The 23,374-nt window shown below is 32.5% G+C and overlaps 2 protein-coding genes across 3 annotated transcripts in view; one reads left to right on the top strand and one right to left on the bottom strand.

The window, feature by feature from the left end:
* The window catches only part of LOC118681003 (protein O-glucosyltransferase 2), a 109,493-nt gene extending 100,412 nt beyond the window's left edge, over nt 1-9,081 (top strand). Inside the window, exon 5 of the transcript XR_011396123.1 lies at nt 9,008-9,081. The gene's annotated coding sequence lies outside the window, so the exon portion shown is untranslated. The remainder of the gene's footprint in view (nt 1-9,007) is intronic.
* Nucleotides 1-23,374, bottom strand: part of LOC106619119 (uncharacterized) — a 173,566-nt gene that overhangs the window by 102,744 nt on the left and 47,448 nt on the right. The window lies entirely within an intron of this gene.

The following is a 23,374-nucleotide window of genomic DNA, read 5'->3' as shown; positions in this document are numbered from 1 at the left end:
CTTAGGGTCCATATTAGCTACCAAATCAACATAGTTAAAAACTTGCTCTAGAATATGGTGTTTTATTACATAAGAAGAGAGGTGCACAGATCTACGGGAAAAGCACATCATCTTACATTTATGGAGATTCAATGGCAAATCATTTCTATCACACCATGCAACCAAATTGTTTAAGTCTGTTTGCGACAGACACCTTTCTTCCAGTGTATGATTTAAAAAGCTTTACGTCGTCAGCGTATAATAAAATTTTTGAGAATTCTATTACTGAAGAGATATCGTTAATAAACAACAAGAACAGAATCGGGCCAAGATCCCTTGCGGAGCACCTGAAAAAACATTAATTGTATCTGAAGGTGTATCCTCAAATATCACTCGCTGTGTTCTATTATAAAGATAGGAAGATACCCATTGAAGAAATCTTGGCTGAAAGCCCAGCAGATCAAGGTTATGTATGAGAATCGAGAGATTTACTTTATTGAAAGCTTTGCTAAAGTCTGTGTATATAACATCCGTATGCTTATGTTCTCTAAAACCCAATGATACATGGTTTACAAATTCAAGTAAGTTTGTTATAGTCGAATTCCCTTTACGAAATCCATGCTGAGATGAAGAAATTAACGGAGAAATCGATCAATATCCTAAGAAATTTTTCAGATTGGACTACTATAGCATTGGACTCACCAATCAAACTCAAGTTCATGTATGGAAAACTCTTTTGATACTTAACTTTTTTTTATGAAAACATCTCACAATCCCTTTTTTCCTAAAATTGTGAAAAACGTGTTGTTTCTTTTGAGTAAGATGCAAATAAAGAACATTGAAAATAATATAATATTCAAAAATCATTTTTGATTTACATAAATTGACGTGAGAGAAAAAAACTGTTATGCAAAATTAAATTTTAATATTGAAGGTACTTGTCGTCCAGCGCGATTCGTCGAATATAACGATTTTCAAACTTTTCGAAACTATTTTTGAGGTCCGATTTGCCTTTAACTTCAAAATTGGCTCCAGTATTTCCAGCGACCATTATATTGAGATCTAAGGACATGAAAATCTGGATGGAATCAAATATGGAAAATACGGTAGTAGCGGGATGAATTCGATGCCCAATTAGTGAGAAATCGGAATGATGTATCTGAAACCTTGATTTCATAGTGCTGAGAAGTATGCTATAGAATTGAATATTCTTATGAAAAAAATGTTTGATTAAAATCTAAGTATTTAATTTGAGTAGTATTTGGTTCGTATAGTGAAGTTAGATTAACATCATTGAATTTAAGATATCTTTAGCATGAAATCTTGATAAAGGAATGCTTAGTATGAATCGTGTTTTTATAAATTTTATTGATATTACTCGAAAAAAATTGGAGTTTTAAGCTAAACGCTTTTAGTAATTGTCTTCGATTCGCCATTTCTCTACTCGCTATCTCTTGTCACAAAATTAGGTGTAAAAGCAACAACAAATTAAACGCGCTGAATTGATACAGTAGAGTATTCGGATACCGCATTAAAATTCAATGTTACCAAGTTTTTTTCTTACACATTTTAGACCAGTTTTAGCATTGTGAATGGTTTAACATATATGCCAAATTCTTCTTAAAAATTAAATATTCATGTTCAAGCTATGTTCTGTTTTAGTAACATTTTTTTCCATTAACTTTAGCTTTATGATACCAGACTACTGTAGTATTTTTCAAGCAGAAGTGGCTGCAATTAAGGTAGCAGTAGAAGTACTGCTACGAGTGCTACTTCATTCAGAAAGGTATGCATTCAATCCGACTGCAGAGCCAATACTGACGGCGCTGAGAGGGCGCTCAAGGGAAGTCAATGAATTACTTCGATATCAGACTGATTGAGGTGCCTGGTCATAGCAAAATTGCTGGAAACTGCAAAGCAGATAAGCTCACAATAAAGGGCCAATCTAATTAGACTGGGTCGGTGCTCTGCGTCTGTTACATTTTAGTACTAGCACTGTGAACCATGTGTAAGCTCAGCAGCTATTAGTTAACAACCAACACGTGTACAAAAGTTATATTTTTCTAGATCAAAGTAAAGTGTAAGAGTGAGGTGGATAATTAGCTCTTAGCAAGGTTCATCGCACCGCAAAGATAGTAGTTCTCACTGGATACTGTCTGGTTGGGTATCACGCGATTAAGTATTTAAACACTGCATCAGCAACGTCAAACGGAGTGTAATTATGCGTTAGAAGTCTACTTCGAATATTTTGTAACACGAAGTCCTTATTTTGCAATACTCTCTAAAAATTTTAATTATTCAAAAATAAAATATTAACAAATAACATTTGCTTGAAACACCTGTTTCGATGTGAAATAAAAAGACTCCGAAATAAATGAAATCATTGCAGAACACCTTAATTGAGATTAATCTGGTTTGTGAAAACGAAATCAAATCAATTTCATTCGGTTTCTGGAACATGCCTGATAAATTTGTTTTTTGTCTTTGCAATATTTTATGTATTTTTTTACTGCCAATTTTTTTGGATATGTGAATACTCCAATATTCTGAACGCTTTTAAATTTTGTGTTTTTTTTATCTATGTACATACATACATAAAAATTAAATGTCACGTTTTGTCCGGGGTATCTCCTAAACTACTGTACCGATTTCAGTAAAATTCAGCACCTTGTGTCCGGTTTGATCTAACATAAATGGTAGGATAGTTTAAATCTCCAATTTTAAAATTAAAAAAAATTAATTGTACTCAAGTACAATCCCTAGAATTTTTATACCGGCGATTATGTTTTCGCCTTTATTCGTAAATAACATTTTCACTGTATTAAATAAAAATTAATCACTTAATGTGTTGCTAAGCGCAAATCTCGAGAACAGCTGAACCGATTTCGTGAATTCTTTTTTTTAGAATACTTTTTGAAATACGAGGATGACTCTTACGATTAAAAAAATTGTCTTAAATAGCCTAAAAACTACAGTTTTCTATACTCCCATACAAACGATTCGTAATCTTATACATATATGTGTATAAAAGAAAGTCGTGTTAGTTACAATATTTATAACTTAAGAACGGTTCAACCGAATTGGCTGAAAATTGATGGGGAGATAGCTTAGAACCAGGGACGGACAAAGCGTACTTTTTATCTCTTTATGTTAAAAGTCAATCACTTCATAAATACAAAAATTATATTTCAAATCATTAGCATGGGTTCAAAATGTATGTAAGAAATATTTAAATATTTAAAAAAAAAACAAAACAAAAATAATAATAATAATAACAACACATAGCTACTGATTGTTGCTACAGAATATGGCGGCTTTTTTTTTTAGGACGCACCATATGGAACCGGTAAGACATTTTTAATATCACAACTGAAAATCACATGGATATTGCATCGCTAAGGCAAAGCGGCTACTTTGCTCGATTATGGGCAAACGACGCACTGGCATGGCTAACAAATATTCTCAAAGCATTGCACAGAACAATGCAAGATTTAAGCGGCAACGATGAAGTTTTCGGTGGTGCTGTCTTACCACTATCTGAGATTGCCGACAGCCTGGCCATTCTTCACTTATCTTAACGCAATTAGATTAACGAATGTTTAAGTAATCGTTCTTATGGTGAAACGCTGAAACACAGAACACAGAAATAATACAATTTCTAGATATTGGGAATGGTAGAATAGCACATCAAGAGAAAAAAAACTGATTAATTGAGAGTATAATCCTAAGAATAAGAATTAATCGTTTGGATCATAACTAGCTCAGTAATTGGGCTACATTAGCGGCAAGTGTAGAAGTTAATTGAATTACAATAGTTTCCAGTTACAACAGTTGTTGGCTATCAAATGTATTTTAAATCAATTGCTAATGTTGTTGATCAAAAAGATTACAGCAAATATTATTGTCCTCTTGCCACGTTTTTCAATGATACTGAATATACGATAAGAATAGAGCTGAATTAAATTGAAAATGTTTATAATTAAGAACTATACATATTTTTTTTGAAAATTAAGAATGATCTACCCGTTTTCTTTATCTCAAATGTTATCAAAGAACAAATACTTAAAAAATTACTAATTTGTTACAAACTTGAATATAAAATTAATAAATTAAAAAAGTCAACATAATATATGGTATTTTATGTTTATTTGTGCTTAATAACAAAAAAAAAAAATTAGTATTCATCATTTTCAAATTTGGAAGCGATTTAAAATTCGAAAATAATGTTTTCGTTTTTATTCATAAATAACATTTTACTGTATTGAATAATTTATAATTAATGTATAGCTTAGCCACAGCGACGGGTTCTCTAATACTATTGTAGATATTTATAGAAAATGCAAAGCTCGTAATTAACAGACTAGTAAATTATTATTTTTTGACGAAAAAATATAATTTCTCCATCATATAAAGAACCGCAGACGTATTGCCCTTAATGGCCTTAGCTTTCGATTGTCAATTAAATATAATTAATATTGTACTTGTTAAATGAATAAGTGGCATTTAATAAGAGAGAAAACAGTAGCTGAAGCGATAGCAAAAACCAAGCCAAAACTCCAATTAGCACACAAGCCTACAAAATGTTATCAAAACAATGCACATATTGGGACCATTGGCAACAGCAACGCTAAATTTCAAGCGACAACGTCAAGCAAAATTAGGCGTACTGTTATCTATGAACCCAACAGTGTGCCAAACTGGTCAGCGCAGCATTGTCCAAGACAGCTTGTCACTTGACACATATCCAATGATGTCTATCAATAAATGGCTAACGCAGTGGAACACACACAAATACATACACACTTAAAGTCAACATAAGCGCGTGTTATTTCCTAACTTTCACTCGCACTACAATCAGAAATGCGAAGTGATGTTGGAAAAAAACAGAAAAAAAAACCTTTTATTGATTTTTAGTGCGCTTGCGCTCATTTCCGCACACACTCATCCACCAAATGCATTCAGGCAAATAGTGAAAATTAAAAAAAAAACACTAAAAACTAAAAAAATAAAGTGTCAACTAATGCAAAAAATTATAGTTTAACGATTTGTTTTGATTTTGTCACCGTCAATTTGGGTAATTGTTTGCATCATCGCCTGTGGCAACGGTGGCAGCACGGCGCTAGCAAGCTTAGTCAGTGTTTCATTAAAAATAGCAACGCTACCACTGCTTGGTTGACGTTACTGCCGCCGCTACACATGACTGACTGCCACGCGGCAGTGGCTAACTTTCTGCACGCACCGGACATGCATAAATCTTCGCTGTGCGGCAGTCAATCACTGCGCAGCCGTCGCGCCATCTGAAGCTGAGTGGATATGCGTCTTTCGACTCATTCAAGTGGTTGAAAGTGTGTGCGAAGGCAATCACAAGCATCGTGGCAGCTAGAAAGGTAGCCTATCTCGCTGGATAATGGTTTGCTGCGATTGCTGTTGGCTGCTGTTAACAACTACTTGTGCTTTGTTTTAAGACTAGCGCGCCTACAGGCTTATTTGCGCACTGACGCTTGATTTACGAACTAACCTGACAAGTGCTGGCAAGCTGCCTGCCCATCTAGTTAGCTGAGCGATCTGCTGCTATTCGACATGCCCGCTTGTTTGATTGCTTTGCCATAGATATGATTAGCTATGTAAATATGTATGTATGTGTGTATGTGCGTGTATGTGCCTGGGGCATTCACGTGTAGGCCAGAAGGCCATTGATCGATCGATGCGTGTTGTAACGATCGATATGCGAAAAGTTGACATTTGATTGACGTTTGTCATTCTGTAATAAGCGAGCGACAAAATGCAATATAGAAAGTGGTTGCATTTAATGATGTTACAGGAAATTTAATATTTCAATCCACGGTAGTCTTATGCCATGTTCCAAAATTTGAAGTGATTAGATTACATTAATCTGTTCACTAATTTAGATTGTACTCGATGACGTTGAAGACAGCTGTTTTTGACATTGAAAAACTTACACCGTTTAATATTTAAAAGCAAACATTGTTATATCGTATTTTGTTACAAAATTCGTTTTGTTTAAAATATTTTCCATTTAAGAATAATGGACAAATTTTTTGATTTGGGAACTCGATTGCCAGGGTAGTAGATTAAATCTAGTAGTTTAGTGCGATAATCTACTCAACAGTCTAAATCTCGTGATTAAGTGTCAGTCGGAACATATTAAAGTCCGATACGCTATACGGAGAGGCTTTATTTCGCGTAAATTTCTTCTACAGTTTTGTTCTTCAAACATAATCTTTATTTTTATAGATGTAAAACACATTGGCTGTCACCAGAAAGTGTTGCACTCGTTTATGATTTTAGAAGATTATTTTTGATAAAAGTTTCACAAGAAATTTATAAATTAATTTAAAAAAAAAAAAACAAATTCAATAATCTTTAAACTAGATAAAAAAAATTTAAACATAAATATGATTACTTTTTATCAAACAATTTTGCCTTTTTTCTACTCAAAGCATATTATCCGTCTGTAAATTATTTGCAGGAAGTGCATTCTCTTTGGTTGAGTGGTGTAATTTTTGATTGAAACCAAATCATTATAATATATATTTATAACAGGTCTGTCTCATGACTTTTAGTGGATAGGAGTACATTTTTTATATTTTTAAGACTCAAATACTTCCAAATAATTTTCTGCTCAAACCTTCATTGTCTTATGTTTCTTAGATCTTCTAATTGCTTTAAATGTTTAAACTTTTTTTTAAAAAGTGGGCGTGGTCTCGCCTCTAATAGGTTTAATGTGCATATCTCCTAAACTGCTAATGCTATAATAACAAAATTCACTAGAAGCAAATGTTTTTAGCACTTCTATTGACGGTGTGAAAATAGTTGAAATCGGGTGGCAACTCCGCCCACTCCCCATATAACGGCAAGCACTAAACACGCCAGAGACAATAAATTTTATCTCTGAGATGGTATAAATTGGCTTTATAGGAACCGCGTTCAAAATTAGTCAGTGGGTGTGGCACAGCCCACTTTTAGGTGAAAACCCATATCTTGAGATCTGCTCAACCGATTTCAACCAAATTCAGTGCATAACGTTCTTTTCATCTTTCTATGTCATAGTGCGAAAATGGGCGAAATCGGACTACAACCACGCCTATTGCCCATATAACACCATTTTAAATTCCATCTGATTCTTTCACTTTCCACTATGCAAATCAGGCAACAATGACTGTATCGGGATAAAACTTTGCGTGAATAATGCGATTAAAGTATGCCACCTTGTGGCCAAAAATTATCTAAATCGAACCAAAACTGTTTAAGCCCCTAAGTACTAAATATGTAGACCCCATTGCCTATAGTTGACCTTCTACCGAAAATATCAGCCAATCCACAAAGAAATCTCAAACGAGTATACTATTTGACTTTGCGAGAGTATAAAATGTTCGGTTACATCCGAACTTACGCCTTCCTTACTTGTTTTTTGTAGTTTTGCTATTTAACTGTTCATGTATAAGTTCCGGGGTTCTAGAGCAACCAGTTAACCTAGAACCTGTCTTTCTTCAAAGATTAAGGTACTTTACTATATATTTTTTGTACTTTATTTTTTATTTTAGTAGGACATATACAACAATACAATAATCAACGAAAAACATCCTTAAACATGTCTCTATTTATATATGATTAAAGATTTCGCAAAATGAAAAACGAAATCATTTTTTTATTTTTTTATTTTGTGTTTTTTTATTTGAATTAGGAAAAATATCAAAATACAAATGAAAATACATTTTTTTTTCATAACGTATGCATATGTAGTTGCGTTGAATACTGTATGCGTGTGAAAAACATACATACTTGTATTTATAAGATACTGCATTGACAACTGCCCTCCGGCATTTGTGCACAATTAGCAGGGTTGTCATTCAGTATGCCTAGTTACATCAAAAAGCCTTTCATTGCGCTCGTCGTTAACTGTCAACGATTTATTGTTATTTTTTTCTAACGTTTGTCTGTATAACAATGTATTTGAAAACTTAAAAAAGGTCGTTTGCTTATTTTATTTTTTGATCACAAGCATACACACTTACAAGATCAAAATATATGAATACGCAATGTTACCCATTAATTTATTGACATACTTTACAGTTTTTTGACTTCTTTTGTAAATTTTCATTTGTTCCAAAAATATGGCAACATAACTGACTTACAATTTGTCTAATAATTTACCAAAATTGCATACTGCTTTCCATTTCAAATTATATATATTCGAGAGTTTTTTAAAACTATATAGTACTTGTATATATAGAAATACAATTATATCACCGTGAGTGCAGGCAAAGTTAAAGAAAAGCTTGTTAATATAGCTTCAGACTAGGTTATAGGGATTAGTAATGAATATGGCAAGGAAACAGCGAAGAAAATTTTTAAATTATATTAAAATCCTTAAATTCAATACTCACACGGAGCTGATCATAAGTCGGAAGCCATTATCGATTCGCCACTTCTCTGCTCGTTAAGTTTGAGCTCCGAAAAATAACATTTGAATGCAACAACACTGTTGTTTGGCTGGATGCAGTACAAGTTACCAGACGGATACCTTTTTAGCGATTGTATAACTGCTTGCTATTCTGCCTCTATCTATTATGCCAATATATTTGGTTTATGCTAGCTGTTTGTTCGACTCGCCACTTTCCAAACTCAAAAGTGACGAATCGAAAACAACAAGAAACTTATATTAATGAATACATAAAAAGGATTATCATATCTTCTTTATTGTAACAGCAATAATTGCTATTTGCTTATTGATAGTTATTAATGCTGTGAAATTAGTGAATTCCAATCCACTCAAAATGAGTTATAATTATATTTGTTACATCAAATGCATTATAATTTTGTTATTATGAAAAAGGGTCACAATAATGGATAACAAGGTAATCACATGCCATATTTTTTGTTACGAAAATTGCATAACATATTTTATATGAAGTTTGTTAAAAAACAAATATTTGTTTAGGTTAATTTATAATTAACTTATTTTGTAAATTTCTTTAAATATTAAATTTCATATTTTTCATTTCAGTTTTATTATTTTGTGGCGAAAATGTGTACTTTTTTACGACGTTGGAATCTCTATAAAATTCATAGTTTTCATCGGTAAGTCAGAATTTTCGTAAAGTTATTAATAGCAGCGTTGTTGTTCAGAGCTGTATAAAATATCTACCTTAATATCAAAAGATTTATTGGCTGTTTGCTATTTACATACAGTTCTATTAAATTAAAATTATGTGTCAAATTGATAAAATTTGTGCTTCTGTTTAATTTCGATTTTCCACATAATTTTCCTTTTCATCTTTCTATTTCAACAATCTGTCCACCGTCGCAGATCTATTATCGGTTATTTAAATAACTAGTTATATATCTAGGGCTTAATGGTTGAAGACTAAAGCTAAATTAATTAAGTTACTGCTTTAATAATTATAAGCCGATTAGTAAAAGTACTAGGTGTGATTAACATTTTTTATTTATGAAAAAATTTCAGTATTATTTTATTTGTACTGCATTTTTATATCCTGAACATGGTATATTCGGTTGGCCGCAAATTTTGTAACAGCCAGAAAGAAACGTCCATCGGAACACCGCCGATAGCAAACCACTATAGCATATAGCTGCCATACAAACTGAAAGATCAAAATCAACTTCTTGTACATATAAAATCTTTTGTACTTGTGAAGTGTATTCAAGCTTCGGTGCAATCGAAGTTAACATTTTTGCTTGTTATAGATTGAGGAAGCGTGGAATGACTGCTTTAAATTCAGATTTCATTTAAGCAGTTTTTTTCCTATTCTAGTTCTTCAGGATATGCAGATTATTTTCCGTTAAAAACATAACTGTTTTTTGCAAAGTAATGTAAGTAGTTGAAGTCAACATAGCATAATTAATGACTATTCGAGTATGCGCTTATAATTTTCATATTCAAATTTAGTATCTTTAATTATTGATTTAGAAGTTCAGTTCCTTTGGATGATTTCATTACTGTGTCGATGTACAAGTTTTATGATTGAAATATGTCGAGCTTATTTGATGAAATTACACTATTCTCTATGTTCAACATAAATCAATAAATAATGCTCAACTCATTATGTATTGACATTTTAAAAAGAGTGTAGAAACTTTAATATTTCCCTACAATTAAATTCAGGTATTAGTTTTTGTAATTTTGATGCAGATATTTCATTGCCTTTTTATTGGAAATAATGGAAACCTTCTTCTATTCTTTATTATTATTTTTTATATAATATTATTATTTTTTTTTTGTATAATATTCAGTTTTATTTACAATCTGCATTATTAATAAAACTTCAAAAATACGTTTTTTTTTTATTTCGAAAGCGTTTTGTAAACATTGCTCTAAAAATTAGAGGTATAAGTCAAATGGTAATAGAAATAAATCGGTAAATTTAACAGAGTGTGTGACATGGTGGGTCATGGGTTCAGAGCTCAAAATTTACCTTACATAAGTTTACTGTTGTTGTTATTATACTTGTAGCTAAAGCAGTATAATATATTTCCCGAATAATTGGGGAGAAAACAGTTGAAGAATGGGTTCTTAATCATATGTAAGTTTATTTCTTTTTACTCGGCTAATATGGTTATTAAAAATATTTCGCCCTTTGACTATCTCTTAATTAACATTTCTGGTTTCTATTGTACATATGTTCTCAAAGTTTGATGCTATAAAACATTGCATATATTTTAAATATAATTAATTTCGTCTTAATTGCAAAAAAATGATTTTTCTCAGTGGTTTTCGTTTTAATGGTAATTGTTTAAATATTCATTTGCTTAATATTACCTGTAAAATTTAACAAATTATGCAATTAAAATTGAATAAACACCAAGTTCCGTTTCCGACGCAATTTAAGATGCAATCAATCACAATGATATTCAAATTTTCTAATTTATAAACCCACTGTAAGCAAGGTCAGCAGGTAACAGCATTCTGCTGAAGCTGTATGTTAAGCTGCAAGAGCTGGACTATAGTTACATATATAAAGCTTGGAGCTACATATATACCATACATGTGTAACATGCGCATATGATTTTATCTTTTTATTAGTCACTTTCATCAATATTTTTCTCATGCAACCTCGAGGCGTTTGTTGTTCGCTGCCACATATGAACCCACCAGGTGAACAGTGGCTTACAGTAGTACGCAATAGAAACGTTTATGTCATGAACTAGTGCAATATGCAGCTGACTTTATATGATTTTTATTTTTTGAATTTTGCTGTTGTTAGTATTTGTCGCTTTTATGTTTCTATTCTCTCAGCTTGCCATAACAATGAATAACATTAAAAATGCGCCAAATACAACAATAGTAATAAGAGTATCACTGCAAAAATGACTTTCAAGCAGCATAAAACTTATCTTACGTACTTGACTTTAGCCGGCAAGCGCTCGACATGATTATGAGTGAATTGTATAGTTGAACCATTTTGTCTGCCATAACTGGTAGAATTGCTTGTGGCGTCAAGGACGTTTACTGACAGCAACAGACAAATTTACATAAGATCATATTGATATATACATATATGAAAGCGCATAAGAGAGTATATAAATATATACATATAAATATAGATATATATGTGTATATAACTTTGAAATTGCAGCACAGCGTCAACAAGCGAGTGTAACTGCTGTTATGGCCATCGATAGCATGTTGAAATGTGAATATTTACTGGTGCAATTTTATTTTTATTTTTTTTCGATTTGTTCTGATTTTAATCGCGCACCATAAACTGCACGCTGCATGCATAAATTAACATATATACGTTTAGTTCTTGGCGGGGTAGCAGTACACAGTTGCAGTTGCCACAAAAATGGGCGTTGCAATTTTAACAGCTCCAGCGAAGTCAACGCGACATTTGCGCAGCGTCGAATTGGCTTGTTGAGCGTAATTTCGGGCCAGACACGTTGCCATAAAGACAGTAAATGTTTTTGATATATACATATTACTGTTTAAATATATATTTTCATGTGTAAATGTGTACATATCTAACTGTACAATTGTAAGTTGTCGCATGCGCTGGCATTTCTGCATATGCGTGCGTGCGTGCAACAAGTGCAGTGAAAATGTTTGGACAAAAATTGCTTCACATTTTTCTCTATCTCACCATTTGAGTTTTTCAATTTTGGTTTTTTTTTTTGTTAATTTTTTTCTTCGCGTATTTTGCACTTTAAATTTTCGTTCTAAATTGATTTTTAAACTGCAATTGCATTTCATTAGCATTTATATATTTCAGTGATAACGATCTTGATTGTGCTAATTGCATGCCATTAACACTTTGTGCGCCGCCAGCTGGTTTTATGCAACAATATTTTTTATTTATTTTTTGTTTTAATTTAAATTTTTTAGTTTTTCTTTTAGATTTTGTTTTCACATTTTATTTTTACATTTTGTTTCTACATTTTTTTGCTCAATATGTTTGATTACAAAAATTGCGAAACACCAAAAAACACTTTTTCTGGCCACTTTAAATTAATTGCTTAACAATTGTGTGTGTGCAATTTTTTTGCGACCGCCATTTTTTATTACTCACACAATTTTTTTTGTACAAGCTAGCAGCAACAGCATGTTGTAAATGTGTCAATTTTAATTGAATCGAATCAATAGTCCATGTTCGTATCAAATCAACAATAACACAATCACCAATGAGTGAGCTATAGAACAATCGCCACACAAAAGACTTAAGCAACGAACTCGCTTGTGCAATTATCCTTATTCATTGTGTATTGCATTTGAAATTGACTGAAGAAAGTATATAGTATATAAAATATTACAAAAATGCATATGTGTGTTTATAAAACGATGTCATAGTTCTAAGGGTGATCCATTTCAAGGTTTCAATTTCAAAATTAATGGGGAATGTTTATTATCATGCGAAAGAACATTCTTTGGCATTTATTCTTTGAAGGTTATGTCTTTCAAATGTTGGCTTTAGACGTTACATATCCACACACGAAATAGTCTATCGGTATGATATCACACGATCTTGGTGGCCAATCGACCGGCCCAAAACGTGAAATTATCTGCTCATGGAAGTGTTTTCTCAATAATTCCAATTGATGCGATGTGTGGGCGGTGGCGCCGTCTTGTTGTAACCAAATGTCGCCGAGGTCACACGCTTCAATTTCAGGCATCACGGTTACTCCACCGGCCTAGAAACCACACCAAATCGTTCTTTTTTCTGGATGGAATGGCAGCTTTTAAATCTCTTTAGATTGCTCTTCGTCCCAAATGTGACAACTTTGCGTGTTTATATACCCATTGAGTCAGAAATTGACCTCATCACTGACCGAAATTTGGCTTGAAAACGTCAGATCTTCTAGGAAGTTTTCAAGAGCCCCTAGAGCGAAGCGATGTCGCTTGGCAAGGTCGAGCGGCTTCAGTTCTTGCACAAGCTGTATTTTGTACGCTTTCAATTTAAGATCTCGACATAAAATGCACCAAGTCATAAACATCAGTCCGAGTTGCTGCAAACGGCGCCGAATCGACTCACCACGGTCTTCGTGTACACTCTCAGCTACGGCCGTTATATTTTCTTCACTGCGTCTGGACGTGGTCTACAAGTATTCGGTCGAATATTATCCAATAATGAATGCTGGGACCCAAGATCGGTGGTCAAATAATAAATAATGATTTCGTGCAGAGTATACTATATTATCTTAAATGCAACTTTCGTCGTAAAATTGTCGTGTATCATACCATTTTTAAATATTAAACACTGTATTGTAGAATTTTTTTTTTTCATTATTATTTTTATTAAATTATTAGTTTTATCAATTTATTTATTTTTATTCATGAATGTGTTAGGCGTCAAATAATTGCCAGGTGTTGTTCAGTTTAGTATTATATATACTACAGTGTTTTCAAAATATTACGTCTTCGTTTTCCGAAGTATAGCTAGCGTTTATCGAGAAAAATATTATAATTAGAGAAAATAAATAATTTTGTTATAGCTGACGTTTATTTAATATCTGCTTCAATTTTTTACGTTGTTTATTATAGCCTGTCATCTTTAATGACCACTTGCGACTAAATTTTCCACATATTCCACAGGAAGCATGACCTGCTGGTATGTTGGAATAGCCGAATGAAATCTTTTGTTGACTTAAAATGTTTCTTGATATTTTGGGTTTAATTAAACCCTGTCTATTGGGTTGGCGACTGGTGACTGTAATTGTTTCCATTGAGTGGTTTCCAGCAGGGTCTGCTTCTATTAAGGTTATTTTGGCCATAAAGCATTTCAGCTGTCTTTAGTAAACTCTTTTTATACAATTTTATCATTCTAACGGCGTTTAGGTTTTTTGTGAAGCAGCTCAAAACCACAAACCCATGAGCCATAAGCATACAACTTTTTGGGTGCTTTAATACTCCTTTGAATAAAGGTTTGTCTTTTTTCGTAGCCAAACACGTCTCAAGAGATTTGAAAAAGCAGAAGTTGACTCATCTGTAACTATTAAATTGTTCAAATCACAGCTGATGTTTTCCTACGCCCAATGCAACCATTTTCGATGTGTATTTTTGCAAGTAGGGTTTGTTTACCGTACTGGTGCGTTTGATGCCAGACCTCTGATGTCTTCCGTATTATATTTAGAATTATATTGTATCTAAACCCTTTTTGAAGATATTTTTTTTAGCTTCTCTAAAACTGAGCAGCAGTTTCTTTCCAAAAAGGAGAACAATAGCTTTGTCCTCACTTCCGCTTCCAGTCTTGCCTATACGTTTCTCCATAATGGTCAGACCACCTCTTCAAAACGTTTCTTAAATTGAGGACTAATTTTTCATATTTCACGACACGATCTAACAGTCACAAGTAAAAAAGTATTCCGTTCAGTTTGCTTTGATAATATTATGATTATTTAATAAACTACCTATACACCTAATTGAAAGTCTTAAATTAATTCATTCTACTCAATAGCTAAGCGCCAATTTTTCCTTTCAAACGCTTGATTTCAGTCGCTTAGCTTAAAAGTACAATTATAGGAGGTACTTATGTACAAACAAAAAAAACATACCAAACATTTTATTAAATTTTTATTTTCATACAAACTCCATTTTCTTACATAAACACGGCAAATATGCAGTTTTGCCATGTAACCAAATAAATACCTCCACCTAATGGGTCCGCAATGAAATGCAACAAATTTTTCTTCATTATTCAACCAGAAATGAATTTTTACATTGTTATGAAGAAAGCGACCAACATTCAACGCTTTTCACAACATATATGTAAGGTGTGCACAACTAAGCTTATATGTATATGTATTTAGTATGTATGCATATGTACTTGTATACATATATATAAATATGTGCGCTTGTGTGTCTAATAGGTGTGTATGACTCTGTAAGGCAAAATTACAAATTTTTCTCCGCTTGCGCACAATAATTTCATTCAACCTGAACCGCAGCGGAGCTTCCTATTTACGTACATAAAAATGATTGAGGTACTTCAGAGTACTTTTGAAATGTATATGTATATGTACAATTAATTTTTTATATGTGTGTAGAGGTAAATACAAGGGTATTAGCGCATGTGACTTCAGAGGCGGGATTTGTTGTGGTTTCTGTTAACTAAGACAGCATTGTTCCATGCAAGATTTTCAGATATATGTATGTCTGTAATATTAAAAAAACCTTATTACACTGCGTTTAACAAAACATAAAGTGTATTTTTAAAGTCAGATATAAAAGCTCATGTGATCATTAGCATTTTTAACAGCTGTTGTTGCTATTGCACATCTCACTTACTTTCATTGTTAGCAAACGAATTTTATTTATTTATATTTTTTCATTTGAATCAGTTACCAATATTACCTTAACTTGTTTTTCATGTGATTTGCGTGCAACAACAACGTATACAACAACATTTATTACCGTTAGCAATATATTCGCAGTAAAATTTCGTTGAAATTGTTATTGCTTTACTTGGTAACAGCTCAGTTATTGTTCTTGTTGAAAATAATAAATAATAAATCAAACGGCATAAAAGTCAATTAATATTATTTATTTAAGAAGTTCTAAGTTCGGGTGTAACCGAACATTTTTTACTCTCGCAGCTTGCAAGGCTTAAAGCCCGGGAAATTACTTCAACTGTTGGCAAAATTTTATATTACAGGAAATATTGATTCGAATCAACCCATTTTTGACACAAAAACATACTATTATCGGTGAAAAGTCAACTATAGGCATTTGGGTCCACATATTCGGTACCGAGGATCTTGAACAGTTTCGGTTCGATTTGGACAATTTTTAGTCATAAGGTGGCATACTTTAAACGCATTATTCACGCAAAGGTTTACCCCGATACAATCATTGTTGCTTGATTTGCAAAACGGAAAGTGAAAGAATCGGATGGAATTTAAAATGGTGTTATATGGCAAATAGGCGTGGTTGTAGTTCGATTTCGCCCATTTTCGCACTATAATATAAAAATATGAGAAGAATGTTATATACCGAGTTTGGTTGAAATCGGTTAAGCAGATCCCAAGATATGGGTTTTCACCTAAAAGTGGACGGTGCCACGCCCACTGTCTAATTTTGAACGCGGTTCCTATAAATCCTTCTGGCAGCATCCCAGAGAGGAAATTTAATGTCTCTGGCGTGTTTAGTGCTTGATTTATCGCACTTTTAGTAGTTTTAAACAGTACCGTTATATGGGGAGTGGCCGGGGTTGTCACCCGATTTCCCCCATTTTCACACTGTCGATGGAGATGCGAAAAATATTTGTTCTCAGTGAATTTTGTTATTATAGCTGTAGCTGTTAAGGAGACACATTGAACTAATTAGGGGGCGGGATCACGCCCACTTTTTAAAAAATTTTAAACTGCAGATGCCCCTCCCTAATGTGATTCGAATAACAGTCATGTATCTTATTGAGGAGCTTAGTTATGGCAATTATTTTATTTTTGATTAATAGCGTTTTGTGGGCGTGGCGGTGGTCCGATTACGCCTATCTGCAATACCAACATTCTTACGGTACCAAGAAACATTTCTACAAGTTTCATAAAGATATCTAAATTTTTACTCAAGTTACAGCTTGCGCAGACGGACGAAAGGACGGACAGACAGTCCCCCGGATTTCAACTCGTCTCTTCATCCTGATCATTTATATATACATAACCTAATATCTATATCTAACGCGATTAGTTTCAGGTGATACAAATAACCGTTAAGGAAACAAAACTACTCTTTAGCAACATGTTGCGAGAGTATAAAAACAGAGATATTATATCCATCAAAACCGCGAACAAAAATATTTTTGTTTTTGTAAATTTTTATTACAAAATATTTATATTTTCCATCGAAAGAATTAGCACATCCACAAAAACCAAAACAAGCAAATCAGCTCAATTGTTTTATGGCCTATTAATTGCGCATTAATATTAAATTTATTTATATTATATAATATACATACATATATATATTCACTGTTTTTTCTTTGTAACATTCCCGCCTGTGTTGCTCAACGCACATTAGCATTTATAACTGTAAAATGAAACATGTGTAACAAAGCTTTGTTAATATCAATTTTTTGCGTTTAAAACGTTTTTTGTTGCGCTTTGTAATCAAGAGCGAGCAAATTGTTGCTCTGCCGCTTTTGTCAAATTGTATTGTAATAATTTTAGGAGGCTAATGAACAGCGCGAAAACGTTCATTTGCAAACGGAATTTTTTCAAGGTTGAATGTGCAAATATTACACACAAATAAATTCCGACACAAATTTACATGTATAATTTAAAAAAAAACCTTTAGGCAAATGCCCTTATTTGCTTACAATTATCACTGCTTGTCAAATGTTACAATAACAGTCAGCTGTTACACGCGTCTGTTAAGTTCAATGGTTTCGATTTTGGTGTTTACTGTTGTTGTAACCGGGCTTTTGGGGTGAACGTAGAATTGTAAAGCATTTATTATAATCATGAACATATTATGTAATTGATTTTTTTGTTACCTCTGAATTTTGTAATAACGAGATTTTTGTGATGTAAATATTAAGGAAGCATTTAAGGTTTAAATTAGACAGGTTTCAGACTTGCTAATTGAAATGTCACACCCGACGCACTCTGTAGAGACAGTGAATTTGTATTGACAATTAAAGAAATATTTAGTATTAATATAATTTATTGTACCCGGAATAGGGTATACTAAGTCTGTCACGAAGTTTGTAACACCCAGAAGGAAACGTCGGAGACCCTATAAAGTTTATAGACTCATATAAGTATAAATGATCAACATGACTAGCTGAGTCGATTTAGCAATTTCCTTAAATAGTTAAAACTATTTTTTGATCTAAGTAATTTTAAATAACTTAATCAAAAAATTTTACATAGATAGAAATAAATTAAATTTTGACAACTCTTTTTTGGTTTCGATTGCGTTCTTTGGTACATTTCCTTAAAATCGGTTAGATTGTTTTGGAATCTATTGGAATCGTACATACGGACATTCGTATCTTTATATATATAAAGCAAATACAGCTTACATACCCAGCAAAAATTACGTTAAGGCCAGGTTGACCCTGCTCTTAGTCGCTAAGCAGTATGCGAGGTCTACAACAAAAGGCAAATCGTGTTCAAGATTTTTAGTAATTTTTTCGAACTTCCAGTTTATCTTGCTAAGGCAGGTTATACTTGATATGCATCATTGACCAGCGTCATCACCGCTTCATTTTCCAATCTATCTATCTATAAAAAGGGCACAATAGACTATAGGTCGGTGAAGTGAGTACCTTATCTTCCATTATATCAACCCCTATAGTGTTTCTTAACCAATAGCATATAGTCAGCCCTAAGATGTATTCAATTAAATACTCAGTTACAGTCCTTGATTGTGCAATGTCGAAGTAAATTACACCAAATCTCTTGAAATGCACATATTATACTGTCGTAAATTAGTTAAAAATATTTTACATAAATAAATTGAATTGGACTAGATGTCCTGCTCATACGATTTTCCCAAATAAAATAAATATTATTTAAAATTTAAAACAATTGATAAAATTAAGTAATTTAATGTTCTTATTTAATAAACGGTAATAAAAATATATTCTTAGCTTGAGTTTCGGTCTGTCTTTTTATAACAACAACTTCTATGCAGTTCTTTTGGCACAACAGTGTCAATAATAGTGTGTAGCAGAACTGTGTGTTAATAACTACAGCGCACTGTTTGTGTAATAACAGTTGAGTGATTAGCAATGTCAATAGAAAATGTTTACTTTTGTACAATATGTATTTGTGCATAAACTAAAATAGATAATATTCGAATTGAAGGACATGTAATTATCATTAAATAATTATTTCTGTTCAATTATTTTCTTTTTTTTTTTGCTTTAGGCCTTATAATTTACATAAGTTTGCCTTGCTAGCAGTTTGCTTAGCTAGCATTATACAAATTCTGAATCACTTGTCTGCATTGTATTTATTGCTTGTAGCTTAAAATTATTGCATTATAAAGAATTTGCCTCCAGATTTTTGCTGTCAAGGCAGCTCTACTTAAATCTAAAGACATGTATCTTTCTTGCACTTGATTTGCGTTGTTTTTGCGCCCGCCGAATCTTAATGCGCACTGAAATTGGGTCAATTATCATAGCGAATTTTATTGTTTCTTAATTTTTATTGTTAGAAATATTTATAGATAAATGTATATGCACTGACTAAGTGCAAACCGTAATGGCTGTGTATGAGCATGTTAATTACAAACTTGTTTGCTCATTTCACTTCAATTATTACTTGCATATTTGGTTTTTTTCTCACCTGTTCCGACATACTAGAAACAATAGTGGTAATGTTAGCTTGCGCTTTGAAATAGCTTAAAGTGTTTCAACTCAACTAACATGTGTACTTTAGACTTTAGGTGCGTTATGAGTTTATTATGGGAGGCGTAAAATCAAGTACCATGCAAATGCGTATAAATATTAACCTGATCAATTACATACTACAATCAAATTGACCTTGATAGAAGTACAAGTGCTTAGATACATGAATGTGAGTAGGCACTTAGTTACGCTCAAGCCTATAGTATGAGATTGTGGTGTGTTTATGCAAACGAGTTTAGAAGTGTGAAGAAATATTGAGGAAAAATTAAAATATTTAAGATAAGATTGATAATATTCAAATAAAGGTAGTAAAGTTAATGTTATGCGTTTTTTTCCGTCTGTCTGTATATATGCATATCATTTATCGGAACCGCCGATATCGGACCACTATAGCATATAGCTGTCATACAAACTGAACGATCAAAATCATTTACTTGTGTGGAAAACTTTTTTATTTGACGAGATACCATAACCTAAATTTAACACGGGTTATTGTCTAAGGCAATAATGCAATATCCGAAGAAATTGTTCAGATCGGACCACTATGCTTTACAAACAGATCGATCAAAATCAAGTTCCTGTATTTGTGAAGCATATTATAGCTTCGCTGTGCCAAAGCTAACCTTTTGCATTATCGTCAGATAGCACGAGTTCCCAGAATCAGCATAGCCCATCGAGCCCATCTTCAATGAGGTGAATTGAAAAGGTGATTTCGAAGATTGGCTCAATAGCCGCCATTTTGTATTAAAATGTCAACAGTTTTTATTCTAATATGTCCACATATTTGTTTAATAAAGCATGAATGAAAGTAATCTGATTTCTTTTTCCTCGCTCCGAGAATAAATTGTCAAAGTCGTCTAACCGCTAAATGAAGGCTCAATATGTAGTCTTCATTAAGCAAAGAGGCCATGAATGAATCCAACTATCAACCAGTTTATTGTTTTTTCCAAATAGAGTTTCCATTTCTAAAATTACTAACTAAAATTATAAATGGTTTTTGCAATATTACAAATTACTTCCAGCTTTCTCTAAAATGGAATGTATCATAGCTGTGTTAAAAAATAAATTTATCAAACCATTATAATGCCACTTAAACAATAAATCAAACTTTATGATTACATAAAACCTATAGCTTTAAATTATATATAATTATAACTCATAATTTCTTCATTTTTGCTTCACTTTCTTTGAAGTGAAATTCAATATAAATATGTAATGCATTTAATAATCAATCGATTTCTACGAAAGTGTGTGTATCTTACTCTTAGATTATTCGTCAATTATTAAAACTATTAACTTATAATTGTTGCTCTTATAACAGCTTAGGAAAATATGCATATATATTCGTACATATATACCAATGCATATTTTTAAACTGAATTTTTTTTCTTTATACCTGTATTCGGAATATATTGACCTAATGTAAATTCAATTATTTTAGTTAATTATTTCACAAAAGGGAATTTTTTTAAACGTTGCCTATTCGGGGAAAAGTACAACACTTTCACACAGGGGAGGCTTTCATAAATTCCATTTCGATTGTGGTAATTATACCTATTGCGTTGGTTTTAAGCTAAGCTTTTTTTCTTATCAAGGGTAGAATTGAATCAACAAAATACATTTAATACGTGTGTGTTTGAATGGTGTATATAACCAATTTAAGAAGAATATGCAAGTGATTATACCACTTTAAAGTTTCAATAATTCTTCTTTTTCTTGCATAGAATTCAAGTGAATAATTTTTTTTTTTTTTTGCATTCATGTATACATTTTCATGCAAACGAACAGAGCTTAAACTTTGCAACTAAAAAAGTGACAAAGCGGAGTCGGTTTATGTGTTAACATGAATCAATCTAGTAGACATTCAGCGTCGTATTTTAATTTTGTTTTTTCGTGGATTCTTGGCCAAAAACAATATTGCAACGATGCCCCAGCCTCCATATTCGTCAAACGTGGCCGAGTGTGACTTTTTCCTTTTAACAAAAATAAAAAGAACTTTAAAGGGCCGTTGTTTTACAAGATAGATAAAAATCGTTGAAAGAGTTAAAGGCAATCTCAAAAATCGAGTTTGAGAAGTGTTTCGACGATTGAAAGAAGCGCTAGTTTAAGAGCATATTATCGTATGGGCAAAAACATTAATGCAGCCAAATAAATAAATACTTTTTCAAAAAACAAAAATATTTTGCAAAGCACAACTCGTTTGTACAATAAAATGACTGTTTTGAGAATATTTTTGTGAATCAGGATATATATATATACCTCCTGCTCAAATATAAACGAGACTGGCTCAATAAAACAAAAACGGTTAATTATTCTTCAATATTTATTTTATCCCCTTCAAAATAGTCCCCATTAGAGGCGATACACATATGCCACCTTTTTTTCCAATCTTCCTAACACTTCTGGTAGACCGCTTTAGGTATGGCTTTCAGTTCCTTCTTCGAATTCTCTTTTATGACTTCAATCGACTGAAAATGCTTTCCACGAAGCGGCAATTTGAGTTTAGGGAAAAGAAAAAAGTCACACGGTGCCATGTCGGGTGAATACGGTGCTTGCGGAACAATATTTACGTTGTTTTTGGTCAAATAATCGCGTACAAGACGAGACGTATGAGCTGGATTTTGGAACAAGTCGAGCAGACACACGTCTCATGCCCAAAACATCGTGAATAATGCTATGAGCGGATCCATTTGATATGTTGAGCTCACTAGCTATCTCTCTTTCAGTCACACGACGATTTTCCAACACAATTTTCTTTACTTTTTCGACATTTTCTTCGTTTATTGACGTTGCAGGACGACGATCATGGGGCAAGTTTTCCAGCGATGTACGGCCGTCCTTGAACGACTTATACCAATCAAAAATACGTGCACGTGATAGGCAAGACTCCCCATATGCCTTCTGCAACATTTTCATTGCGTCCGTCGCACTTATTCCATTGGAATAACAAAATTTCAAACAAATACTTTTTGCTCAACGTTAATTTCCATAGTAAAATTCGAAAAACACACTCGAGGTTGACTTGTTTATAGTGCCGTAAAAAAAAACTATCGCGCTCAAATTTGACATGTAATCATATAACAGTCCTGCCAACCTAAGCAAAAAAAATATGGCCAGATGTCATGTCCTTGTCGAGTTATGGATAAAGTCTCGTTTATATTTGAGCAGGAGGTATATACATATTATATCTAAATTATTATTATATTATATCTAAATGAAAAAACATATTTTTGTAAATAATATCAACTCAAACTTTCTAAAATTTGTCACGGTTTTTGTTGGGAAATAATAATTGAAAGGAAATAGATACAATAAATTTGTGTTTACCATACAGTTTTATATGTATATGTATACAACTTGATTTGATTACAAAAATATGCATTATCATTGAATTATTAATTTATTTATTGCATTGCACCGGCAACCTTTGCATTTGAATGTGATGCTATGAAAAACATATTATTAGTTAAGCTCATTAGGTATTATTGTTCATTTTTCAAAGATACAATAAAATACATATGCTTTAAATAGCTTTGATAATGCACATTTCGAACATTTTTTCTGAAGAA

This window comes from Bactrocera oleae, chromosome 4 (assembly GCF_042242935.1).
Source record: "Bactrocera oleae isolate idBacOlea1 chromosome 4, idBacOlea1, whole genome shotgun sequence".
Taxonomy (NCBI): domain Eukaryota; kingdom Metazoa; phylum Arthropoda; class Insecta; order Diptera; family Tephritidae; genus Bactrocera; species Bactrocera oleae.
This window is presented reverse-complemented; position numbering and strand designations above follow the sequence as displayed.